The sequence below is a fragment of the Ahaetulla prasina genome, chromosome 3 (assembly GCF_028640845.1).
Source record: "Ahaetulla prasina isolate Xishuangbanna chromosome 3, ASM2864084v1, whole genome shotgun sequence".
Classification (NCBI taxonomy): domain Eukaryota; kingdom Metazoa; phylum Chordata; class Lepidosauria; order Squamata; family Colubridae; genus Ahaetulla; species Ahaetulla prasina.
The window spans coordinates 111,088,842-111,116,646 of NC_080541.1; the positions used below are offsets into that span (position 1 = coordinate 111,088,842).

A 27,805-nucleotide genomic window follows, 5' to 3' on the forward strand; every position below is an offset into this window, starting at 1 on the left:
TCTCCCCAAAACAAGTACAATGGGCTCAGTACTTTAAACGGTTTGATTTTACTCTAAAATACCTCCCCGGGGGGGGGAACTTTCTGGCAGATGCACTATACAGAAAACCGCAATACAATAGTACAAAGTCAGACATAATCAAACCAATAGCACAAAACAATCAACTAGCCACTAAAGTAATCACCAGATCCCAGGCAAAATAAGAAACATTGACGGGCAATGACACCACACAAACTTTTAAACAAGCATTGGCCACTGATGATTGGTTTTTGAACCACAAATCCAGCTGTCTGATGACAGAGGGCTTGGCTTGGGTGGGAGTGAAGTTGTATGTTCCAGCCAGCCAAAGACTATGCTTAATGGCAAGGTGCCATGTCTCCAAATTAGCTGTACATTTTGGTTTTGTGAAAACTTTACATCTAATTAAAAGACAATTTTGGTGGCCATCACTAAAAAAAGGACATAGAAAGCTATGTGGCTAGCTGCCCATTTGTGCAGCAGCAAAAAGACTTCAGGGGAAAACCCCAGGTCTCTTGCAGAAAGTAGCCGAGCCTTCAGTGTCATGGAGAGAGATTGCTATGGATTTTATTGTAGAATTGCCAGACAGTGCAGGAAATACTGTTATTTGGGTCATGACAGACCTGTTTTCAAAACAGGCACATTTTATATCTTGCCAAAAGATCCCAACTGCTAAATGTTTAGCCAAATTATTCCTAATACACATTTATCAGCTTCATGGAGCTCCACAAAGGATCATCTCTGACAGAGGGGTTCAATTCACTTCCAAATTTTGGAGGGCATTTTTGGACTTACTTGGTACTGCCCAGGGGTTGAGGTCTTCACATCATGCATGTACTAATGGAAATTCTGAGAGACTGAACTCAATGCTAGAACAATATTTAAGATGTTTTATTAATTCTCAACAGGATAATTGGACTTTTACCTTTTGCTGAAGTTGCATTTAATAACTCTGTACATTCAAGCACTGGTTTTACCCCTTTTAGAGTAGCAACAGGCCAGGATTTCAGCCCCATGCCTGAACTACCCACAGAAGAACCCACTTAAGGAGTGGATGGGTAATTTGCAAAACACATGACCAGTAGTTAGATTAGCCTTAAAGGAAGCTAGAGAGGCTTTTAAAATTCAAGCTGACAAGAAAAGAATGGAACCCAAACTTTTCCATGTTGGAGATAGATTATACTCATCTACAAAATGGCTGAAATCATTACAGCCATCAAAGAAACTAGGGCCAAATTTCATTGGACCTTTCCCTATTACTAGGGTCATCAATCCAGAAGCAGTTGAATTACTCCTTCCAAAGACAGTCAGGCAAGTCCACCCAGTATTCCACATTAGTTTACTCAAACAAGAGGTAATCTCATCCCTCAGACCATCTGCATCTACACCTCCTGTTCCATCATGATTGAAGGTGAACAACACTTTGAAGTCAAGGAAATCCTTGACTCTAGGATCAGTGGTGAAATCCAATTTTTTTTACACTCGGTTCCGTGGGCATGGCTTGGTGGGTTTGGTGTGGCTTAGTGGGCATGGCAGGAGAAGGATACTGCAAAATCTCCATTCCCACTCCACTCCAGGAGAAAGATACTTGCAAAATCCCCATTCCCTCCCCACTCCTGGGGGAAGGATATTGCAAAATTTCCATTCCCACCCCACTCTGGAGTCAGCCAGAGGTGGTATTTGCCAGTTCTCCAAACTACTCAAAATTTCTGCTACCAGTTCTCCAAACTTCTCAAAATTTCTGCTACCAATTCTCCAGAACCTGTCAGAACCTTCTGGATTTCACCTCTGTCTAGGATCCACAGAGGGAAAATCCAATACTTAGTTGCTTGGAAACATTTACCCTCAGCCCAAAACGAATGGGTCACTAAATACCATGTTAGGGCTCCAACCTTACTGAGAAAATTTCACTCCCAATACTCTAACAAACCTTGTTAATATACTACCATGAATTTTTTGTTTATATTTTTTCAAAGGGGGACCCTTTCATTTTCTAAGGAAGGCAGCATGTCAGATCCCTAAAAGTGATACTGCCATTCAATTGGGAGAAGGGCGGGCCTTAGATTCGATTTACTAGCATTGCCTGTGTCAAAAGATATTTTGCAACCTATATCCTGGCACCAAAGCACCCTGAGATCTCCTTAACGTTGAGGAATGTTTATGACAGCCATGTGGGCTGTTTCACTTTAAAGGATAATGGAGTGTAATGATGAGAATACATGCTTATCTGGTTCTCAGGGCAGCTGGTAAGGAAAACATCTTCACACTTTTGTATTGGCTAAAATCTGCATTCTGGCTTAAGGGAGGGGTTTCTAATGCTTTAATCCTACTTGTTTTACCTAAGGGTATTCAGACGTTGCATTGGATCTATTGCTGTCGCTTCTGCTTAATAAAAGGTTCCTTTTGAAATACTAAGTTTCAAGAGTTTTTACTTTCTTAAGTTGGAAGGAGAGGCAATCCTTACAGAAAACCACATAATAGAGGAGAGCTTGATGGAATGATATATATTAAGCCTTGGTGGTGAGAGATATAAGGGGCGTACATAAGAGCACAAAAGTGCCTACCGTTCCTGTCCTATTGTTCTCTTCATTATAGTATTATATGCATACTTTTACTTATACTTTTACTTATATATACTTTTTCTCTCATGATGAATTATTGTTTATGTTGATGATTGTATATACTGTTGTGACAAAATAAATAAAAAATAAAAATAAATAAATAAATAAAAAGATAGAATTGTAGAGCTCTTCAAGTATATGAGGGGCAAGTTAGAATCATAGAATCAGGGCTTGGAGGTCTTCTAGTTCAACCAACTGCCTATGCCGTGAAATCTTATCTTATCCTGCACAAATGGTTGTCCAATTTTTTCTTGAGAAGTCCCAGCAATGGAGCACTCACAACTCCAGGAGGCAAGCTATTCCATTGTTACTTGTTCTCACTGTCAGGAAGTTTCTATGTAGTTCCAGGTTGCATCTCTCTAATGAACTTCTATCCATTGCTTCTTGTCTTAACCTTGGGAGCTTTGAAGAATAAGCTGACCCCCCACTTCTCTGGGCAGCCCATCATGTTCTGGAAGACAGTTATCATGTCATTCCTAATTAGCAATAGCACTCAGAGTTATATACTGCTTCATAGTGTTTTACAGTACTTTCTAAGCATTTTACAGAGTCAGCATATTGTCCCCAACAATCTAGGTCCTTATTTTATTAACCTAGGAAGGAAGGAAGGTTGACTCAACCTTGAGCCAGTGAAGATCAAATTCCTCTGAACTGAATTAGCTTACAATACCGCATTCAAACCACTGCACCACCATGGCTTCTAATTCTTCTCCTTATTAGGCTAGTCATACCTTCCCTTATCCATTCCTTGTACATTTATCTTACAGACTCTTATCTTGTTAGTTGCTCTTCTCTGTACCAAAATCTGATACCTGATTCAATAATCTTCTGCCCTATCAAAAGTCAAAGTAAATTGGCAAAGGGCAAAAATTCCAAATGATTTGGCATTTTTATCTACTATCAAATCCTTACCAAGGATTTGGGAGAGGCAGATGTTGATAGATCGTGTTAAAGATAATCCTAGGATGTAAAATATTCCAAGTAAACATACCTTTTGCAATTGACTGAAGGTGATTTTGTCAATGCCAATGGCATTCAAGGGCTGCTCCTGATATTTTGGGATTGTACTCAAGACACCTATTACTACTGATACTATCTTTGCTTTCTATTACCTTTTCTTTCTACTTCTATTTGCAGATCCTTATATTTTGTCATTTTTCTCCAGTTCTTTCTCCTTTATTCTGCTGCAATGTCCACTATTCAGACTTTTTTGTCTTTCTTATTGACAGTTGTAATTCTGGGATGTAACATGGCAAATACTTCTCTGGTTGAATTCTAAAGTCCTGGCACACTTTAGCTTCTTCATTTTCTATTACTTCATCTATTTTGTGGTCCTACCAGATAATGTATTTAGCAGGTTCTGACCAGTTCTGGAGAACTGGTAATGGAAATTTTGAGTAGTTCAAAAAACCAGTAAATACTGGTTTACTGGCCCCGCCCCCATCTATTGTCTGCCTCCCAAGTCCCAGCTGATCAGGAGGAAATGGAGATTTTACAGTATCCTTCCCCTGGAGTGGGGTGGGAATGGAGAATTGGCAGTATCCTTCCCCTGTCACACCCACCAAGTCACATCCACCAAGCCATGCCCATAGAAAATTTTAATCCCACCACTGGGTCCTACAATTCTTGCTTGCAGGGAAATGTATTTCTTGAGGATATTCCAATATAGTAGGAATGTTGGTAGGAGGGAAAAAAGAGCAATATTGCTCTAGAAATATTGTATGTATCTCACCCAGTGGTGAAATCCAAATATTTTTACTATCGTGTCTGTGGGCGTGGCTTGTTGGGTGTGGTGTGGCTTGGTGGGCATGGCAAGGGAAGGATACTGCAAAATCTCTATTCCCACCCCACTCCAGGGGAAGGATATTGCAAAATCTCCATTCCCACCCCACTCTGGGGCCAGCCAGAGGTGGTATTTGCCAGTTCTCTGAACTACTCAAAATTTCTGCTACCAGTTCTCCATAACCTGCCAAGACCTGCTGGATTTCACCCCTGATCTCACCCCACTATTGGCTTAATTGCAATGTAGCTGCCCCTCACTCCTCTAAATCAGATTACCAGATCAATAAGATGATGAAAGTAAACAAGGATTCTGGCCAGAAAATTGTTCTGAAAAATAAATATAAATTCTGGCCAGTTTATCCAAGACACAGAGTCGAGGCTCTTCACTGGGATGCCACACAATTGCCAATGGTTGGGGCAATTATCTTTTTTATTGAATAAAGACATTGGAGAGTTTCACAAAGTATAATAGTTACCTGCCTGGCTCTGTTTCTGTCATTGTACAATGGCCAACCGACTCTCGAAGTCCCTTTATAATTCAGGAATAACTTAGCTTTTTAAAGTCTCTGTCTAATCTTCTTGGTGGTTGTAGTGACTTTTACTTCATTTCTATCTTGTGGTTTTGTTTTTGCAGCTTGGGATGCATACATAGATAAAATCCCTAATACTGTATATTATCTCTAATATATGACAATAAATTTTAGCACTGTTCCAACTTCATACTTTATATTGATAGATGGAATAAGGTGTTTTTTTCTTCAAGTGCTATAATGAGATTTGATTCTAGAAAAAGAATTGTATTTCTAGAAAGAAACATTTGAATTAAGAAGAAAAGTCCCTTTGGTACTAAAGAATATTTTCCTTATAAAGATATTGAACATGTCTGCTACATCCAACTTTGTTCTAACTATTCAAGATTGTGTTTATATGGTATCAATTATTTCTCCCATTTTAGAGAAGCATTTTTCTCATTTAGTTATCCAAATTATTTATGAGAGTTTCTCTATTTTTATAAGTGCTCTTTGAGTATGCTTTTTAAACTGCAAATTTTGTATTACTTGTGCCTTCAAGTTGTCTTGACTCTTAGTAACTACCTGGACTTGCATATGTAGTTTTCTTTGTAAAATATTAGAAGTGGTTTGCCACTGCCTTCTTTTTAGAGCTGAGACAGAATGACTGGCCAGGTTACCCAGCTGGGCATTTTGCCGAAGGCAGGATTAGAATTCACAGTCTCCTGGTTTCTAACCTAGTACCTTAATCATTACATTCATCAAACCAATTCTCATCTGTAGATGTACTTAATAATTATTCCAGTTAGCTTGTTGATGAGAATATCATGGGATGTTTTGTCTAATATGTTGTTGAAATGATTGTGTCCACAGCATTCCCACAATCATCTCTGGACATGAGATTTGTCAAAAACGAGTTATTTGGATAAATCTATTCTGATATCTAAAAAAATTGCTGCATTATTAGGTTGCTTATAGACAGTTTCCACTATGATCTGCTGTATCAGATTCATGATCATAGTCCAGCATTTATTTCTTACAACAGACAACCAGATGCAGGAGATGGCTAAGACTTCCATCAATGTATAATATAATAATTTATTTTAATATTGCCATTTGCTTTCTTCTTCTGTGAATATTGATCTAACTCACATAGAATAAAATAGAATCTGGAAGGGACCTTGGAGGTCTTCTAGTCCAGCCCCCTGCTCAAGCAGGAGAATCTATACTATTAGAATAATAAGAAGAATAAGAATAATTTAATTTCTATACCGCCCTACTCCCGAAGGACTCACGGCGGTTTTCAGCCAGGTAAAAACACAATAAAACATACAATATACAGTTAAAAACCCATTAAAAAACCTATTCAGTTTGGCCCATACACACTAAAACCATAAAAAACCTAATTAAAATTACTAATAGTTTTATGCCAGCCCTGCGCAGAAGAATAAGTACATCTTCAGCTCGCAGCAAAAGGTCCGGAGGTCAGGAAGCTGCTGAAGTCCTGGGGAAGCTCATTCCAGAGGGTAGGTGCCCCCACAGAGAAGGCTCTCCCCCTGGGGGTCGCCAGCTGACATTGTTTGGCTGACAGCACCCTGAGGAGGCCCTCCCTATGGGAACGCACAGGTCGATGGGAGGCAAACAGTGGCAGCAGGCGGTCCCGTAAATAACCCGGTTCTGAGCCATGGAGCACTTTAAAGGTGGTAACCAACACCTTGAATTGCACCCGGAAGACCACAGGCAACCAGTGCAGCTTGCGCAGGAGAGGTGTTATATGGGAGCCATGGGTAGCTCCCTCTATCACCTGCACAACTGCATTCTGGACCAGATGGAGCCTCTGGGTGCTCTTCAAGGGGAGCCCCATGTAGAGAGCATTGCAGTAGTCCAGGTGGGAAGTGACGAGGGCATGAGTGGTCGTGCATAAGGAATCCAGGTCTAGAAAGGGGCGCAACTGGCGGATCAAGCGTACCTGATAAAAAGCTCTCCTGGAGACGGTCGTCAGATGTTCTTCAAAGGACAACTGTCCATCCAGGAGAACGCCTAAGTTGTGGACCCTCTCCATTGGGGCCGCCCCCAACAGTCACCAATGGCTGCAGCTGACTGTACCGGGATGCCGGCATCCACAGCCACTCAGTCTTGGAGGGGTTGAGTTTAAGCCTGTTCTTCCCCATCCAGATCCGCACGGCCTCCAGACACCGGGACAACACTTTGACAGCTTCGTTGGCATGGTTAGGGGTGGAAATGTACAGCTGAGTATCATCAGCGTACAGCTGGTACCTCACCCCAAAACCACGGATGATCTCGCCCAGCGGCTTCATATAGATGTTGAACAGGAGAGGCGAGAGAACCGACCCCTGTGGCACTCCACACATGAGGTGCCTTGCGGTTGATCTCTGCCCCCCTGCCAACACTATCTGCAATCGGCCAGAGAGATAGGAGGAGAACCACCAAAAAACGGTGCCCCCCACTCCTAAACTCCCCAACCGTCGCAGCAGGATACCATGGTCGATGGTATCAAAAGCCGCTGAGAGATCCAAAAGGACCAGGGCAGAGGAATAACCCCTGTCCCGAGCCTCCAGAGATCATCTACCAACGCGACCAAAGCCGTCTCCGTGCTGTACCCAGGCCTGAAACCGGACTGGAATGGGTCTAGATAGACAGTTTCATCCAGGTACTGGGGTAGCTGTCGTGCCACCACACTCTCAACAACCTTCACCACAAAGCGAAGGTTGGAGACTGGACGGTAGTTCGCCAAAACAGCTGGGTCCAAGGAGGGCTTCTTGAGGAGGGGCCTCACCACTGCCTCTTTCAGGGTGGTAGGAACAACACCCTCCATCAAAGAGGCATTGACAATTCCCTGGAGCCAGCCTCGTGTAACCTCCTGTGTGGCCAGCACCAACCAGGAGGGACATGGGTCCAATAAACATGTGGTCGCATTCAGCCTTCCCAGCATCCTGTCGATGTCCTCGGGAGTCACAGTATCAAACTCATCCCAGATGTTATCACCCAGACTTACCTCCGCCATCTCGCCTGAATCTACCCAATTTTGGTCCAATCTGTCCCGAATCTGAGCGATTTTATCGTGCAGATATTTTCCAAAATCCTCAGCACACCCTTGCAGGGAATCATCCCGCGCCTCCTGATGCAGGAGGGAGCGGGTCACCCTGAACAGGACGGCTGGGTGGTTATCTGCCGATGCAATAAGGGTGGAAACGTAATCACGCTTAGCCACCCTTATTGCCACTAGGTAGGTCTGAATATATGACCTAACTAGTGTCCGGTCGGCTTCCGAACGGCTGGCCCTCCATTCACTCTCTAGGCATCTTTTCCGGTGCTTCATCTCCCTCAGCTCCTTGGAAAACCAAGGAGCCGGTTGAGATCGAAGCCGGGTCAGAGGCCGCAAAGGCACGACACAGTCCAAAGCCCCAGCCATGGCCCTTTCCCAGGCCGCGACTAGTTCTTCAGCCGAACCGTGGGCTAGATCCTCGAATGGCCCAAGCTCCGTCAGGAACCTCTCCAGGTCCATCAGGCACCTGGGACGGAACCAACGCATTGGCCCCATCTCCCTGCGGTGTTGGATGGTGGTCCAAAAGTCCAGACGAAGAAGCGAATGATCTGACCATGACAGGGTTTCAATAATTAAATCTCCTAATTCCAGATCATTCAGCCACTGTCCAGAGAGAAAAATCAGATCCAGTGTGTTTCCCCCAATGTGAGTGGGGTCATTGACTAACTGGGTCAGGTCTATGGCTGTCATGGAGGCCATGAACTCCCGAGCTGCCGCTGATGCTTCACCGGCCGACAGCAGGTTGAAATCCCCCATGACCATAAGTCTGGGGGTATCAGCCGCCATCCTGGCTATCCATCTAACAGCTCGGGCAGGGCTGCTGTCACGCAGCAAGGAGCCAGGTACGTAATCAGCAAGCCCACCTGCATCCTCTGACCCCACTTCACATAAAGGGATTCACAACCGGCTATCTGTGGTACAATGGCCTCCTTCGGCTCTAGACTCTCCTTAATAATAACCGCCACCCCCCCCCCACCCCTACCTTGGGCCCTCGGCTGATGAAATGCTCGGAAACCCGGTGGGCACATTTCCACAAGGGGCACCCCCTTTCAGTGCCCAACCAGGTCTCCGAAATGCCCATTAGGTCCACGGCCCCCCCTGTATAAGGTCAAAAATCAGGGGGGCTTTATTCACCACAGACCTTGCATTGCATAACATCAGCCGAAGGTCCAAGCTCTGAGGATTCCAGCCACTCGGGGAATGAGAGAAGTCTGAGGGACCGGAGTGCGTGATCGCTCTTAAACAGCGAGCGCGCGCACCCCGAACATGATGCAGCCCCCTGCTTCCGCCATATCTGCCCCTTCCACTTACCGTGCCAATGGAACAACCCACATAGACATTAAATCGAGCCTCCCCCTTCACCTCCGAACCTGCTGCAGCTTTGCCACGAGCCTTCGCAAGAGCTGGCCCCCTCCCCGATGGGTTTCCCCCAACACCCATCCTTACCCTCCCTCCCCTTAAAAGCCCTTTCTTTAAAAAACCCCGAAGGTTCTTCTTGGCCACATGCCATCTCTCGGGATTCCAAAATCCGTCATTGAGGTAGGCCCTTGATAGTGTGGAGGGCCACTTCTGCGAGAAGGGGGAATCTCGCAGAGCAAGGAGTTCCGCTGGAGAGTATCTCATGAGTAAGCAGATTGGAAGGTAAGCTCATCCCAGACAGACGAATGATGTTATTATAGCAGTCTAGTTGGAAATGGGACTGGGTGACATAAGACCAGTATTATGCTTAAATATGCAGAACTGGTGCTGTAGAAACCCCTCGATCAGGAAAGTGAACAGAGCCTTCACTTGATCCTTACAGCCCTGGATGGGAGTGAACAAACTGGAACTGCCCATATATGGATTAATGTCACTGATATCAATGACAACCCACCCATTTTCACTCAAGATACATATACAGTTAATTTGAAAGAAAGTGTTCCAGTTGGATCCCTTGTGCTTCGGGTGGAAGCCTCTGAAAAAGATGAAGGGACAAATGCCCAAATCACATATAATTTCAGCAACTTACCACCAACTGCTGAACAAAAATTCAGATTGGATTCAATTAAAGGGACAATTTATGTGACAGAGTTGCTGGAGTTTGAAGAAACAGAAGAGATATAATATAATTTGCAGCAAAGGATGGAGGTGGATTGGTGACACATTGCAATGCTGAAATAAAAATTTCAGATGACAATGACAATATTCCAGAAATACAATTAGCTTCTATGTTTAATCCAATTCCTGAAAACTCTGATTCTGGAAACTTAATTGCTATTATAAATGTTAAAGACAGAGATATTGATGATAATGGAAAGGTTACTTACTACTTGCAAAGTGATTTGCCATTCAAGATTCTTCCATCATCTAAAAATTACTACAAACTCATGACAGACAGACCTCTGGACAGTATAATATTACAATCACAGCCACTGACAAGGGAATTCCTTCACTGAGAGCAAATAAAACCATCTTGCTGCAGATCTCTGATATCAATGACAATGCTCCTGCTTTTGAAAAAACTTCCTACAGTATCTATGTGCCAGAGAACAATCCTTCTGGTGCCTCCATCTTCCAGATTCAAGCCTTTGATCTGGATATAGATCAAAACTCACAGATTACATATTCGATCCTCATCAGCAACATTGAAGAATTTCCCATCTCCTCCTATATCTCCATCCATTCTTAGACCAGCATCATGTATGCCCAGCGATCCTTTGACTATGAGCAGTTTAGGGAATTCCAGCTGCAGGTGAAGGCCCAAGATGAAGGGAGTCCCCCTCTTTGCAGCAACATCACAGTCAGGGTGTTTATCCTGGATCGGAATGACAACAGCCCCCAAATCCTGTCCCCTTCAACAGATTCCAAGGACTCTGCCCTCTTTGAGATGGTCCCTCGTTCAGCCGAGGCAGATTATCTGGTAACAAAGGTGGTGGCTGTGGATGCTGATTCTGGACACAATGCCTGGCTCTCCTACCAGCTGATTCAAGCCACAGAACAGCCCTCTTCACTGTTGGCTCCCATACAGGTGAGATCAGAACAGCAAGAACCTTTCTGGAGAGAGATGCTGTGAAACAGAGACTGGTCCTTCTGGTGAAGGATAATGGACAACCGACTCTCTCGGCCTCTGTCACTCTGAACCTGGTGTTTGCTGAGAACTTCTAGGAGGCCCTTCCAGAGATGAAAAACCAGATGAAGAGTTCAGAGGATCAGTCGGACTTGCAGTTCTATTTAGTGGTCACCTTAGCTGTAATGTCATTTTTATTCTTCTTGTCAGTGATTCTGACCATTGCAATCAAACTCCAGGATTCAGGGAGTTCCAGATTCCTAAAGTGTTTGGGTCCTGTTCCCCATTCCACAACTGGACTCATATTTCCACCCAATTTTGAAGATGGGACTCAGCCTTATTCCTACCAGCTTGGCCACTCCTCAGAATCCAAAAAGAACGAATTTACTTTTTTGACACCTAATGTTCAAGCTGCAGGCAATATTCTTAGTGGTGAGAAATCCAATGCACTTTTCACAGGAACTGTAGAAAAGAATTTAATTTCGAAAATAATAGATAAGGTATGGCTTCTTCAAGAATTATTTACAATCTGTTTTCATAACTATAATTGAAATATTAACTATCAAAATAATTCCCTTTTTTGCACTGCTTTTTCTTGAGTGGTAAAATGAATTTAGAAAATATAGTATATGGAAGTAATATTTTTGCTCCACAATTCATTGATTTAAATACTAGATCAAATAGAGTTGTATCTTTTAAGTACTGAACCTAAGTTTCTTCGTTGGATACTCATATTAATTGTGAGAGGTAGCTGTCTTGTAGTTAACTGATGTATTCCTAAAAGCAAAACAGTTTGCCTTTAGGGACAGCTGCAGAGAAATGGGGTGAAGCAGCAGATTTTTGAAGGAGGAGCCTGTCTGAGGTGTGGAAGTGTCTACGTGCTGATTCTAGGGTCACACTTAAGATGTGTGGGTGTGTGTAGGTTTGTTTATTTTTGTGAACATGCAGTTCCTCTGGGAGATCTAATTTAATTAACTGTTTGTATTTGCAGACTTTATCCTTTCATATGTGGATTAGGTTTCTGTAACTTATTTTGGGGTTTGAGAAAGTTTGCTAATTTGATTAATTTGGAGACACTGATTCTCAAACCATTGTGGATTCTGTCAATATTAAGGGAAGATGGAAACAAAATAAAGAATAATATATATTTGGAAATAAAACTTCTCACAACCTGAAATGGTCTTTCGTGGCAGGTGAAAAGTGTAGGTTGCTACCTACCTGGATTATTTGGATCTCATGTGAAAAGTAATAATTATTATGTTATTTTGAAATCTTGCTCAACAGGCCTTAATTATTTTTTCTGTCTGTGCACAAATTAAATCCTAGATTGATAATTCATTGCTAATTATTCCAGGAAGCTTCATATAGTGCATTTGGTTGAAATATGCATATGTTTTCATCAAATCTTTGCTAATTTTAACTTACTGATCTAATTTATAAATATTAGAATAATGCAATATTTAACTTTTATATATTTAATATATGTGAAGTATAGACCATGAAGAACTTGAATGTGGGTTAGTATTTAAGTTGTCCAGAAAGTTTGATTTCATAACATTAGCACTGATGTTTTTGTTTACTGTTATCATGTCTATTCCAATTGACTCCCCACTTCTGTATAATGGGGACATCTAAAACACGATACATACTTCATGAACTTTGGTTCCCCAAGTGTTTGAAATCTACACACATTGTCCATTTTCCCCCCTTTGGATCAGAGGTGTTATCTAACTGGTTTTGGGGTCATTCCATGTCAAGTGGTCTGATTTCAGAAAAGTGCCCAACTTGACCATCACGGATTTCAATGAAATTTGGCATGAACATGCACACACATCCCTAATGAACATCGGTAAAGTGTTACATTTGCCAATAAAATACTTGCGGAGATATAGTCATTTGTTTGACCCCATACCACAGCCTTCTACAGTATGATTCTGAGATTTCAACAACTTTGAGACATAATATCTCCGGCAATATTTTGTTGAGAGAAACAAAACTTGGCCATCTTAAACAACTTGTTGTGCTCTATTAAACAAAATAACAAAAACATTCTCATGAGTGATCTCCATCTAGATAATTGAAAGCAAAGTTGGCCGAAAATGACTGCGGCTTGAAAAAAGGTTAAAGTTTGGCTTCCTACATTTCTGGAAGGAAAGGTATGAGAAACGTGAAACTTTGTGCATAATAACTTAGCAACACAAGGTTGTCAAATATAAAATTTCATTCTCTTACTGCTTTCCAGTAGTTCACAAATTGAGTGTAAAGTTGATGGTTTTTGTAAAAATGCCAAAAATAGGGTATTTTCAGCCCGCTGTTACAAAAAAAGAAACTCTGGAAACTCTGTTAAATCATTCTCATTAAAAAGAGCATGTTTCAGACCCCCTAAAAAGTAGGATTGGTTTTTCATCTCTGACGTATAAAGCTCTAAAAATAGAGACAAAGTTGAGGACGTTGTATGGCAACGTCACATGCATTCTATTATTGTTTTGTCTTGTTTGTTATATATATACATCATTACTACTATTATATTGCATTGGTCCATGGTGACATTGTCACTACCAGTTCAGGCACTTGAACCAGCAACCCCATCACCATAGGGAGCATGCCTAATAGCCATGCAATACCAGCCATGTGTGGGTTTCTTGGTTCAGGATCCCAAGCCTGTAGTTTTATTTCTTCCTCGAGGTTCCAAAGCCTTGTGTGAGTATCTCTCCAGTTCCCAAGCTGATCATTGGGCAGCTTATCCTAGGTTCCCAAGCCTAAAGTGGGTATCTTATATGGTTCGCAAGCCAAAGTTCATACTGTTCGTATGAATTGCCAAATTCCAATGATCGCATAGAATAGAATAGAATAGAATGGAATGGAATGGAATGGAATGGAATGGAATGGAATGGAATGGAATGGAATGGAATGGAATGGAATAGAATAGAATTTTTTATTGCCCAAGTGTAATTGGACAGACAAGGAATTTGTCTTGGTGCATATGCTCTCAGTGTACATAAAAGAAAAGAGGTCAACACTTAATGATAGTCATAGGGTACAAATAAGCAATCAGGAAACAATATGAATATAAATCGTAAGGATACAAACAACAAAGTTACAGTCATACAGTCATAAGTGCAGTGGTGAGATGTAAAATTTATTAGTACCGGTTCTGTGGGCGTGGCTTGCTGGGGGGGGGTATTGTGACTGGATGGGAATGGCCAACTTTTTTATTTTTAAATTTTTTTTAAAAAATGCTTTTAAAAGGCTCCTCTGACGATCCCAGCTGAGTTGTTTGATCGTCAGAGACTTTTCTTTTCTTTTCTTTTAAAAGCATTTTGTTTTGCCTTTAAAAGAAAAAAATGCCTTTGACAATCAGGCAACTCAGCTGGGATCGCCAAAGCCTTTTAAAAGCATTTTTACAATCTCTTCGGCTGAAGAGGTTGTAGAAAAATGCTTTTAAAAGCCTCTGACGATCCCAGCTGAGCCGCACGATCATCAGAGGCTTTTTTTTTACTTTTAAAAGCATTTTTTTGGCCAAAGAAAAAATGCTTTTAAAAGTAAAAAAAACACTCTCTGATGATCATGCGGCTCAGCTGGGCATGGGGGAGGCAGGGATTTTTGCTACTAGTTCTCCGAACCACCTGCCGCCATCGCTAACAGATCAAGTGATCTGGTCCGAACCAGGAGCATTTCACCCCTGCATAAGTGGAAGGAGATGGGTGATGGGAATGATAAGAAGATTAATAGTAGTGCAGATTTAGTAAATAGTTTGACAGTATTGAGGAAATTATTTGTTTAACAGAGTGATGATGTTCGGGAAGAAATTGTTCTTGTGTCTTGTTTTTCTGGTGTGCAGTGCTCTATAGTGTCATTTTGAAGGTAGGAGTTGAAACAGTTTATGTCCAGGATGTGAGGGGGTCTGTAAATATTTTCACAGCTCTCTTTTTGACTCATGTATTATACAGTCCTCAATGGAAGGCAGGTTGATAGGAATTGTTTTTTCTGCAGTTCTAATTATCCTCTGAAGTCTGTGTCTGTCTTGTTGGGTTGCAGAACTAAACCAGACAGTTATAGAGGTGCAGATGACAGACTCAATAATTCCTCTGTAGAACTGGATCAGCAGCTTCTTGGACAGTTTGAGCTTTCTGAGTTGGCACAGAAAGAGTATTCTTTGTTGTCCTTTTTTGATGACATTTTTTTTTATTCAAAAAGTTTTACAAAAAAATTCCCCCCCCTTTCCCCCCAATCCCCCTCCCTTCACAAACCCCCTCCCCGCTCCCCCCCCGACTTCCTGGAACAAGCACAAGGTAAAAATAAAACAAACATATGCTAAAAAAATTTTTCCCCAAAACTATTATACCAATTTTCCCTCTCTAGCTCTGACTTCCTCCTTACATAACCAAAATCCTTCAAAAAAATTAACAATAAACAGTAATAAAATATATAAGTCAATAGAACAAATTAATCCTAAAGTATTTAAAACCAGCTAAAGCATAAAAATCCAATCCAATTCAGAGAATATCTCCCTTATAGCTTCTATAACCATATAATTTCCCCCCCCCCCAAGTCTTTCTTACATAAGATTTTTTGAGAATATTCTATTTAAAATTCAGTAGAACACATTATAAAATTTCAATACAGGAAATTACAATATCTATTCAACTTCAGTCCTTCCTCGTCAAAATCCAGTATAAATCCAAATATCTAGTCTTTTATGATAGATATAAAACATATAATCAACCCATTTCTTCCAGATCTTCCTCACATATTGTCTTTCAGGGACGCTAATATTTTTATCTGTTAATATTTCAAAAAAAAATTCTTTCAAGGATAATACTTTTGCCTCTTGCCATTTTTTTTTGATGCATTAGTCTCTGTCTTTCCTTCATTACTCCTTTTGAAAAGTCAGTCACAATATTTCCTAGTAGTTCCTTATGTCCAAGAATCCACAAGTTACTGCCGTATATTCCATCAGTCCGAAAAGAGAACTCTTGGAAAGCATTAACCCTGTGAATTTTTCCATTTCGGGAGACAGCCTCCTGTAGCACAAATTCAGGCATTTCATCCAAACTTTTTTTAAAAAGCTTCTTTACATCAACTTGTTTATTCACGATCATATCTTCATATTTATCCACTTTTGTTTGTATCTCCTCCATTCCATTTTCCAAGTCCTGATTACACTGGTTAATTTCCTCCAAACTCTCATCCAAAACATCTCCATTTTTTATCAGTTCATATTTTTGAATAATTAAATACATTCTTTCTGTATAATCCTGTATAAAGTCACGAATCCATTCTTCTGAAAGAACCTTCATGGCAAAGTTCTTGCTGAGAATCCCCTTATAAAATACTTAAACAAACTAAAATAATCCAACAGTCCACAGTCCAGCACAATAAGATAAAGTCTCCATTCACTTTCACTTTCTCAGCAAGTAAACGCCATTTTATTTCATTATGTTGATTGTAGATGAAAGAAGAAAAAAAAGGTTTTTTAAAAAATAGAAGTCAGATTTAATACTTGCAATTTAAATGACTGATCTCCTGTGTTTATTCCGTCTGCTTATAAATATCCATAACAATCACTTGAAGCAGAAGTGGTCGCTCTCTTCTCTTTCTGCCTGAAGCAGAGACACGCTGGGGCTGGAGCTGCTGCAGAGGGATTTCCAGGGAACTTTCCCCTTCGAGTTCCCCAAGCGGGGCCTCTATAGAGTTCTACCTTTCCCTCTTCTGCTCTTTCCCTTCCCCTTTACCAGGGAAAGTACTTTCAGCTGGCAAACAGCTGATATTCGCTGTTTTCGCCAGCTTTTTTACAGAATCCCAGCGCGGGTGCCCTTAGGGCATCCTTCGGAGAGAGCGGAGCCACTGGAAGTCCATCTTTTTTTGATGACATTTTTAATGTTAGCTGTCCATTTTAGATCTTCTGATATGGTAGAACCTAGAAATTTGAAGGTTTCTACTGTTGCTACTGTGTTGTCTAGTATTGTGAGAGGTGGAAGCATGGAAGGGTTTCTCCTAAAGTCTACAACCATTTCTACGGTTTTGAGTGTGTTCAGTTCTAGATTGTTCCGGTCGCACCATGAGGCTAGTCGTTCAACCTCCTATCTGTATGCGGATTCATCATTGCCTCGTATGAGACCCATCACTGTTGTGTCATCTGCGAACTTCAGTAGTTTAACAGATGGATCGTTAGAGATGCAGTTATTGGTATACAGAGAGAAGAGAACTGGGGAGAGTACACAGCCTTGAGGGGTCCCTGTGCTAATTGTACAGGTATCTGATGTGATTCTGCTTAGCTTCACCTGCTGCTTCCTGTTTGTTAGGAAGCTGATAAAGTATCAGTATGTATATGTATTATATATGTATAAAGTATAAACATACTGATAAAGTATGTTTATCATATCATGATAAACATGATAAAGTACATGATAAACTACTCAAACTAAAATCCTATGGCGTTTTGGGACCTCTTCACAATTGGATAAATGCCTTCCTGTCAAATAGACAACAAGTGGTCAAAATTGGCAACGCTATATCAAATCCTGTTCCTGTCAAAAGTGGCATTCCCCAAGGTAGTGTTCTTGGACCAACACTCTTCATACTATACATAAATGATCTCTGTGACCTCATCTCAAGTTATTGTGTTCTCTTTGCTGATGATATCAAACTATTTAATACCACTAATAATACTTCTACCCTTCAAGAAGATCTCGACTTAATTTCCGATTGGTCTAAAACTTGGCAACTCCAAATCTCAACCAGCAAATGCTCAGTCTTACATATTGGAAAAAAGAACCCTAACATCAAGTACAAACTTAATGGACATTACCTAACTGACGACCCCCACCCTGTCAAAGATCTTGGAGTTCTCATATCAAATGACCTTAATGCCAAAGCCCACTGCAACTACATAGCAAAAAAGGCCCTAAGAGTTGTAAACCTAATTCTACGCAGCTTCTTTTCTAAAAACTCTACACTACTAACCAGAGCATACAAAACATTTGCCAGACCTATTCTTGAATACAGCTCATCCGTCTGGAACCCATACCTCATCTCTGACATAAATACAATAGAAGGAGTCCAGAAATATTTCGCTAGAAGAGTTCTTCACTCCTCTGAAAACAACAAAATACCTTATACCAACAGACTTGAAATCCTGGGATTAGAAAACTTACAACTCCATCGACTCCGACATGACCTGTGTTTAACACACAAAATCATCTATAGCAATAGCCTTCCTATAAAAGACTACTTCAGCTTCAATTGCAATATTACAAGAGCAAAAAATAGATTCAAGCTAAATGTCAACTGCTTCAAACTTGATTGCAGAAAATATGACTTCTGTAACAGAGTTGTTAATGCTTGGAACTCATTACCTGACTCCATAGTCTCTACTCAAAATCCCAAAATCTTCAACCAAAAACTGTCTACTATTGACCTCACCCCATTCCTAAAAGGACTATAAGGGGTGTGCATAAGAGCACAATAGTGCCTACAGTTCCTGTCCTATTGTTCCCTTCATTATATCAAATTAATATTATTGATGAATATTTTTACTTATATATTTTCTTCAATACATGTTGTTTTATCTATGACAATTGTTTGTGTATACTGTTGTGACAAAATAAAAAAAATTTAAAAAAGCTTGTAAGCTCTACTTACAAGTCTGTTCAGATACCTGTAGCTGGTTTAGCTTAGTTAGAAGAGTGTCTGGAATGATGGCGTTGAATGCTGAACTAAAGTCTACAAAGAGGACCCTTGCATAGGTCTTTGTTGTAGGATGTAGTGCAGAGCCATATTAACAGCATCATCTGTTGATCTATTTGCTCGGTATGCAAATTGCAAGGGGTCTAACAGCGGATCTGTGATGGTTTTCAAGTGGGACAGCACTAGCCTTTCAAAGGTTTTCATGACTACAGATGTTAGAGCAACTGGTCTGTAGTCATTCAGTTCCTTGAGGGTGGGCTTCTTTGGCACTGGGATGATAGTAGAGCATTTGAAACAAGAAGGAACATAGCACATCTCTAGTGATTTATTGAAAATATGGGTGATGAGGGGGGCCAATTGGTCAGCACAGACTTTTAAGCAAGAAGGAGTTATCTTGTCTGGGCCTGGAGCTTTTCCTGGCTTTTGTCTGTGAAATAGGTCTTGTATTTCCTTTTCTGTGATCACTAGAGGTTATGAACCCAATGGGATGGGTACAGTTGTAGGAGGTTTGGCTGTTGTTGGTGTCTGAGATGGGGGTTGTGGAGATAGGTGGCTGTAGTTTCCTTTCAAACCTGCAGTAAAACATGTTCAGGTGATCTGCCAGTTGTTGATTTCCTTCAGTCTGGGAAGGAGGTTTACCATAGCCGGTGATATTTTTAAGAATTTTCCACATGTTTGTTGGTTCATTTGTTGAGAACTGATTCTTTAGCTTTTCAGAATACCTTCTTTTTGCTGCTCTGATCTCCCTTGTTAATACATTTCTGGTCTGATTGTACAGCATTTTATCACCCTTCTGTAGAGTTCCTCTTTGGAATGACGTAGTTGCTTAAGTTTAGCTGTGAACCAAGGTTTGTTTTTACTGTATATTTGCAAGTTCCTTGTCGGTACACATAGGTCTTCACACAAGTTGACATATGATGTTACAATATCTGTGAGTTCATCCAGGTCTGCAGAGGTAGCTTCAAAAATATTCCAATCAGTGCAGTCAAAGCAAGCCTGTAGCTTTAATTTTGCCTCCTCGGTCCAAGTCTTCATTGATTTAATTGTTGGTTTTGTGGTTTTAAGTCTTTGCCTGTAAGCAGGTACAAGGTGAATCATGCAATGATCAGTGTCCTACAGCTGCTCATCGTAAAGACAGATAAGCATCTTTTAGTGTTGTGTAGCAATGGTCTAAAATATTCTGGCCTCTGGTGGTACAATTGACATGCTGCAAATATTTTGTTAGCTCTTTCCTTAAGTTTGCCTTGTTTAGATCTCCCAAAATAATGGCCAGTGAATTGGGGTATTTGGCTTCAGCCTTCATAATTATTTATTATTGAATTTACATTCTTAATGTCACTTCTGGGAATTAATACCGTTTACCTGACGATGTAACTGAAGGTGCTGGAAGCATGCAAATAAGATGTGGTTATTAAGAGTGTCGGCTGACATAACAGTGTGGGAGGGGTGATTAACGGCTGAGTGTTAAGAGCGCGGGCTTTTCCAACAGAAACTGCATTCCTAAGATGATTGACAACTAGAGACCTGTGGAAGAAGATTACCACGAGGGGCCGAGAAGGAGCTTGCATTGGACCAGACCAGCCTGACCTCCTGAAGGAGGAGGGACAATTGGGGGGATATGATATGTTAGCCATATTTTGTCTCAGATCCAACTTTACTAAGCTGCTATCAAGACTGTAACTAGTAAAAGTACTTTTCTTTATTGCAAATGAAGTCAAGGTGAATTCTTTCCTAGTTATAATCAGAGGCAGTCTGACATTAAGTTGGATCTCCTCAGCATGTCGACCAACCAGGATTGCAACCGCAATACCGAGGTGGGAGATAGAAAAAATGTGATGGAAGGCCAGCTGCCGGCTGAGCCGGGGGAGGTGTCCGGAGGAATTTCTGCTGACACTTTTAACCCTGAGCTGGAAGATTGCAGAGCTCGGTGGATAGAGCAATTAAAACTGGAAGAGAAAGGTTGGAAACCAGACACAGAAGAGCTTCCCTCTGGAGTGACAAAAAGGAAAAAAAAAGGGAAGGAAAGACTTTCGGAAGCAGAACAAGAGATAAGGGACAAGCTCCAGTTGGAGGAGGCCTTGCGCCTTTTCCGCGAAGTGAAAGAAAGACAAGCAGCTCGCCAAAGGTATGAATCCCCTATTCGGTCCTCCAGGTGGGAGGGAGAAGAGGAGGAAGAAATTACCAAGGGACCCGATGGAGGAGTTTCCCAGGGCGGAGAGATTTCAGAAGGCCCAGAGCTAGAAAACCCTTTCCCAGAGGCAGCTGAATTGGGTAGAGAATGCATGCCACCTGCTGACCAAGCGAGGCTGCGCAGGGGAAGGAAAAAGCCAAAAATTCCCCCCATATCAGAAATTTGATGGAAATGCCAAGGAGCTGGAACTGTTCCTGGCGATAGTGAATGACCACATGATAGACTGGGGGGAAGATTATTGGTCACAGGCGGCACAAGTTAGAGCTGTGACCCACAACTTGACAGGAAGAGCAGCTGCATGGTTTGTGTCGCTATATACCAACCACTCCCCCTTACTGCAAAACTATGAGCATTTTATTACTGCACTGAGGAGGAGGTTTGAGGACCCCCTGGCAGAGCAGAAGGCCAAAGGTCGAATGAAAACCATCAGGCAAGGGAGGAGACCGGTGGCTGATTACAGCCAGGAGTTCAGTGATTTAGTTCCCTTGATGAGAGGGTAGTCGGAGGTGACCCTTGTGGACATTTACAAAGATGGTCTGAATGGAGATCTCTATGAACTGTGTCGGGCACGAGCCTCTCCAACCACGTTGTACGGCTGGTACACCCTGGCAGCAGAGATGGAAATCGAACTAGTGAAGGACCGTGGCAGAAGACAGCGCACTGGAGGACCGTATCCTGCCCATTCTCCTGGAGGCGCTTATAGGGACATCCCTAGATTGGAGGGTGGGAGACAACGTTCGACTGCGTGCTACAGATATGGGAAAGAAGGCCACCGAGCAGCCGACTGTCGGGTGAAGTTGGTGCCAAGCACGACCTCTGGTGGTGAAAAGGAACCAGTGAAACCAGCTGCTAAGGCGCGAAAGCCGGCAAAAGTGGGGGAGGGCATTGCCAAGAAGGGCACGCCCATCAAGGAGGATTGCGAAGCATCGACCGATACTGATGACAGTAAAACCACGTCAGAGTCCGATGAAGACCTTCTGGTGAGTTGGACACGGGGCCCCTTGGACATTCCAGTCAACCTGCATGTACCCTCTTCGGGTAATAAGGGGGAAATGCTTGCACTACTAGATTCTGGATGTACTCGATGCATGATCAGTCCCGAACTAGTAGAAAAAATGGAACTAAAATTGAGAACCCTAAGTAGGCCCATAGCGTTTGCCCAGTTGGATGGCTCTGTGGCAGGGGGAGGACCCGCCCATTTCATAACAGAACCCATAGAAATGATAATAGGAGAACATCGCGAGATTCTAAACTTCATAGTAGCCCCAGGGATGGACCAACCCTTGCTGCTAGGGCTGTCATGGTTGCGGAAATGGAACCCCCATATTAACTGGAGAACGGGAGTCTTACGTTTCCGCTCAAGAACATTAAAAAGGGGAAAAGGGGAACCCAAGGAGAGATCGACCGTGGCCATGTTCCAAGATACGTTGGGGGCAATGGTTGAGCGGATAGACGGGGAGGAGAGGATACCTAAGGAATACTGGGACTTGCGAGAAGTCTTTAGTGAGAAAGCATCAGACGTTCTTCCTCCCCATAGGCCTATTGACTGTGCCATAGACATCCTTGCGGGGGTAAAGCTTCCAAAACCAAAAGCTTACCCCATGACCCAAAAGGAATTGGAGGAGCTACATAAATTCATAGACAAAACTTAGAGCGGGGCTTTATTCAACCGGCTAGGCTTTGCGTGGCTGCGCCAGTGATGTTCCGGGGAAAAAAAGATGGCTCCTTTCGTCTGATAGTTGACTATAGGAACCTAAACGCAGTGTGCGCCGAAAACATATACCCCATGCCGCTCATGAAAGATATGTTAGCACATTTAGCGAAAGGAAAGTTCTTCACCAAATTGGACCTGCGAGAAGCTTACTACAGAGTTCGTATAAAGGAGGGGGATGAATGGAAAACCGCTTTCAACTGTCCACTAGGATGTTTCCAGTTTCGAGTACTGCCATTTGGACTGCAGGGGGCTCCCGCAGTTTTTATGCAGCTGATAAACGAAATACTCCATCAGCATTTGTTTAAAGGGGTTCTTGTCTACCTTGACGACATACTTATCTATACAGAAACAATGGAAGAACATATTAAACTAGTAAGAGCTGTTCTCAAAAAGTTATTATCTGCAGAACTGTATTGCAAGCTATCCAAATGTGATTTCCATCAAACTAAAATAGACTACTTAGGGTATCGCATTTCAGCTAATGGATTAGAAATGGATCCGGGAAAAGTGAAAGCTGTCTTGGAATGGGCCCCCCCACGCACACGCAAGCAGCTGCAAAGTTTTTTAGGATTCGCAAATTTTTATCGTCAATTCATCCCCTCCTTTGCTCAAATTGCTTTACCAATAACCAACCTCTTGAAAACTAAAGGAGACACAAAACCCAAACCATCATTACCTCTCGAATGGACAATGGAATGTCAAGCAGCGTTTGAAAAGTTGAAACGACTGTTTGCCACTGAAACTATTTTAAAACACCCCGACATGGATGTTCCTTTTGTGATACAAGCGGATGCCAGTGATGTAGCAGTCGGAGCCGTTTTACTCCAAAACAATGTTGATGGTAAACTACAACCTTGTGCTTTCACTTCTCGAAAATTGACTGAAATTGAAAGACGGTGGGCTATTTGGGAAAAAGAAGCATTTGCAGTTCATTGGGCCCTACGCACATGGAGACAATTCTTAGAGGGTTCAAATCATCCTTTTGAAGTTTGGACTGATCACAAAAATCTAGAAGCCCTGAAAACTCCTAGAAAACTTTCACCTAAACAAGCCCGCTGGGCTCAATATTTTAACCACTTTAATTTCACTCTACATTACATTCCTGGGGGGAAAAAATTTTTAGCGGATGCTCTCTCACGTTTGCCCCAATACAATTGCACTCGCTCCGACGTGGTTCGGCCAATACTTCCCGTTCAACAGTTAGCAGCCCCGGCTATAACTCGAAGCCACTCCAAAGCCGAACCATCACTCCCAGATGAACTGACCAAATCGTTTAAAGAAGCTTTAAACTCCGATGACTGGTACTTAGCGCATTCCCATGAATGCACGCTCCGTGATGGACTAGCTTGGATTGGAACGAAACTATATGTTCCTCTATCACTCAGAGAAACCATTCTACAACGATGCCATGATGCCAAAATGGCAGGACATTTTGGATTTGTAAAAACCTTGCATCTTCTTAAAAGACAATTTTGGTGGCCAAGTCTTAAGAAAGACATCCAAGCATATGTAGCAAGTTGCCCTGTTTGTGCATCATCCAAAAGGCCTCCAGGAAAACCTCCTGGGCTACTTCAAACGGTAGCCAGGCCAGGAACCCCATGGAAAGAAATATCCATGGATTTCATAGTGGAACTACCTGAAAGTTCAGGCAATACTGTTATATGGGTTGTGACTGACCTTTTCTCCAAACAAGTCCATTTTATTCCATGTTCAAAAATACCCTCCTCAAAGACTCTAGCAAAGTTGTTTGTACAACACATTTATAGACTCCACGGAGTTCCTGAGCGCATCATTTCAGATCGAGGAGTTCAATTCACTTCTCAATTTTGGAAAGAATTTTTACGACTCATTGGCTCCGCCCAAGGATTAAGCTCCTCCCATCATCCCCAGACTAATGGAAGTTGTGAACGTTCGAACTCTGTACTAGAACAATATCTACGATGTTATGTTAACTACCAGCAAGACAATTGGGCAGACCTCTTACCTTTTGCTGAAGTTGCCTACAACAACTCAATTCATAGTAGCACGGGATTTACTCCCTTTAAAATAGCTTCAGGTCAAGATTTTGTTCCTATCTCTGAACTTCCAAACTTCCTCTTTGTCAGAATGGATAGATCAAATACAAAGCACATGGAAGATGACTCGCAAGGCGATCGACGACGCTCACCGTGCACATAAAAAACAAGCGGATAAAAAAAGGTCCCCTGAGAACAAATACCAAGTGGGCGATAAAGTTTATCTTTCTACCAAATATCTTCAAACCACTCAGAAATCTAAGAAACTTGGAGCCAAATATGTGGGACCTTTCCCCATAGTAAAAATCATCAACCCCGTGACAGTACAACTAGAATTACCAAAAACACTTAGGAGAATTCACCCCATTTTCCATGTGAGCTTGCTAAAACCGGAACACATGTCTACTTTCCGTACTAACCATACACCCCCTCCTATACCAATTCTCATAGAGGGCGAACAACATTTTGAAATAAAAGAAATATTAGATTCAAGAAAACATAGAAATAAAATTCAATATCTCATTGCTTGGAAACACTTCCCTTTATCCCAAGCTGAATGGGTGAACAAAGAAGATGTTCGTGCTTCGGAAAAGATAGCACAATTCTATAAAAAATATCCTGACAAACCCTAACTTCTCTTTTTTCTTTCTAGGACTGACGTCCTTGTTGCAGGAGGGCTGAATGTCAGCCTCCACTCCAATCTTCGTATACTTTTGTACAATTTATATCAGTAGATAGAATGTGAAATGTTTATTTCTGTATTATAAAACAGTTAAGGAAATGAGATGTATCATACCACCATACAGGGTAAGGGAAAGGAGCCTATTAAGAGTGTCGGCTGACATAACAGTGTGGGAGGGGTTATTAACGGCTGAGTGTTAAGAGCGCGGGCTTTTCCAACAGAAACTGCATTCCTAAGATGATTGACAACTAGAGACCTGTGGAAGAAGATTACCACGAGGGGCCGAGAAGGAGCTGGCATTGGACCAGACCAGCCTGACCTCCTGAAGGAGGAGGGACAATTGGGGGGATATGATATGTTAGCCATATTTTGTCTCAGATCCAACTTTACTAAGCTGCTATCAAGACTGTAACTAGTAAAAGTACTTTTCTTTATTGCAAATGAAGTCAAGGTGAATTCTTTCCTAGTTATAATCAGAGGCAGTCTGACAACATTATACAATCTCTTTATATGCCCCTGGGTTTGATTTCTAATTTGTTTAACCAAATTTTCTTCATTTTGAATAATACCAATTTTCTGATCTTCTTTCCATCTAGCCTTTAACTGTCCATATTGAAACCAAGTATAATTCCTCCCTTCTTCTTTTAATGTATCCAAAGATTTTAGTTGTAGATTTCCCCTCTCATTATATAAAAGATTTTTATAAGTAATCATTTCTTGTTCCTGTTCTATATTTATATTCTCTACTGCGTGCCAAGGACTTGCCCAAATAGGAATTTTATAATTTAACTTATAATAATATTTTTTCCAGACACGCAGAAGAGAAATTCTCAACACATGATTCTTAAAAGCTTTATCTACTTTCTTATCATACAATAAATATGCATGCCAACCATATAATAAATCATAACCTTCTATATTCAAAATCCTTTCCTCCGTCAAATTAAACCAATCACTTATTAACGAAAGAACAACTGCTTCATAATACAATTTTAAATTAGGCATTTTTAATCTTCCTCTTTCCCGTGTATCTTGCATTATTTTCATTTTAACTCTCGCTTTTTTCCCTTCCCATATAAATTTATTAATTCCAATCTGCCATTCTTCCAAATTTTTATCTTTCTTAATTATTGGTATCATCTGAAACAAGAACAAGAATTTAGGCAAAACATTCATTTTTATAGCTGCTATTCTCCCCAACAAAGATAATTGTAATTTTTTCCAAGTATTCATTTCCTTCTGAATTTTTTTCCATAACACATCATAATTATTCTTATACAATTTTACATTTGATGAAGTAAGAAAGACTCCTAAATATTTAACCTTTTTTACAATTTCAAATCCTGTTATTTCCCCTAGTTTTTCTTTCTGGTTCTTAATCATATTTTTGGTTAACACTTTTGTTTTATTTTGATTCACTTTAAACCCTGAGACCTTTCCATATTGATTAATTACTTCCAACAAATATACACTTGAATTTATAGGCTGAGTCAACATAACAACCAAATCGTCTGCAAATGCTCTGACTTTGTATTCATGTCTTCTAATTCTAATACCCTCTATCTCCCTTAACTCTCTTATCTTATTCAATAAAGGTTCCAAAGACAAAATAGACAATAAAGGTGATAAAGGACACCCCTGCCTTGTTCCTTTCGCAATTTTAAAACTATCTGTCAAACTACCATTAATTATTATCTGAGTTGTTTGCGCTCCATAAATTGCCCTAAGTATTCGTATAAAACCATTTCCAAATTGCATTTTGTCTGTTAATTTAAATAAAAATTCCCAATGCAAACAATCAAAAGCTTTCTCTGCATCCAAAAATATAAACGCTGCCAGAATCTGATTTTTCTTTTCCAAATATTCCAATAAATTCACTATCTGCCTAACATTGTTCCTCATTTGTCTCCCTTTTATAAAACCAGACTGGTCAGTATGAATCCTTTGTCATACAATTTCCATTAACCTATTTGCCATTATTTTCACAAAAATCTTATAATCATTATTCAAGAGTGAAATTGGTCTATGATTCCCAGGCTTAGTACAATCCTGATCCTCTTTTGGTATCAATGAAATAAAAGTAGTCCTCCATGATGGTGGCACTCCTCCTCCCATCTGTATCTGATTAAATAACTCCATAAGTGGACCAACTATCTCATCCTGTAAATTTTTATAATATATTGCTGTAAGTCCATCTGTGCCCAGGGATTTCCCTATTTTTAATTGCTTTATTACCAAAATAATTTCCTCAGAAGTTATAGGCCGATTCAACTCTTCCCTTTGTTCATTAGTTAAACCTTTGACCTTATATTCTTTCAAATATTTATCAATATCCATATTCAATATTGTATCTCTAGCATATAAATTTGTATAATATTATTGTATAAATTTGTATAATATTGTATAATTAAAGCTTTTTTAATTTTATCCTGTTGAAATCTCACTTTACCCTTATATTCAATTCTTTCAAT

The 27,805-nt window shown here is 41.0% G+C and overlaps 1 protein-coding gene and 1 pseudogene across 1 annotated transcript in view; both read left to right on the forward strand.

Annotated features, from left to right (window-relative positions):
* Positions 1–11,609, forward strand: part of LOC131195683 (protocadherin gamma-B5-like) — a 29,344-nt pseudogene extending 17,735 nt beyond the window's left edge.
* The window catches only part of LOC131194996 (cadherin-23-like), a 240,846-nt gene that overhangs the window by 113,900 nt on the left and 99,141 nt on the right, over positions 1–27,805 (forward strand). The gene's annotated exons all lie outside the window — the stretch shown is intronic.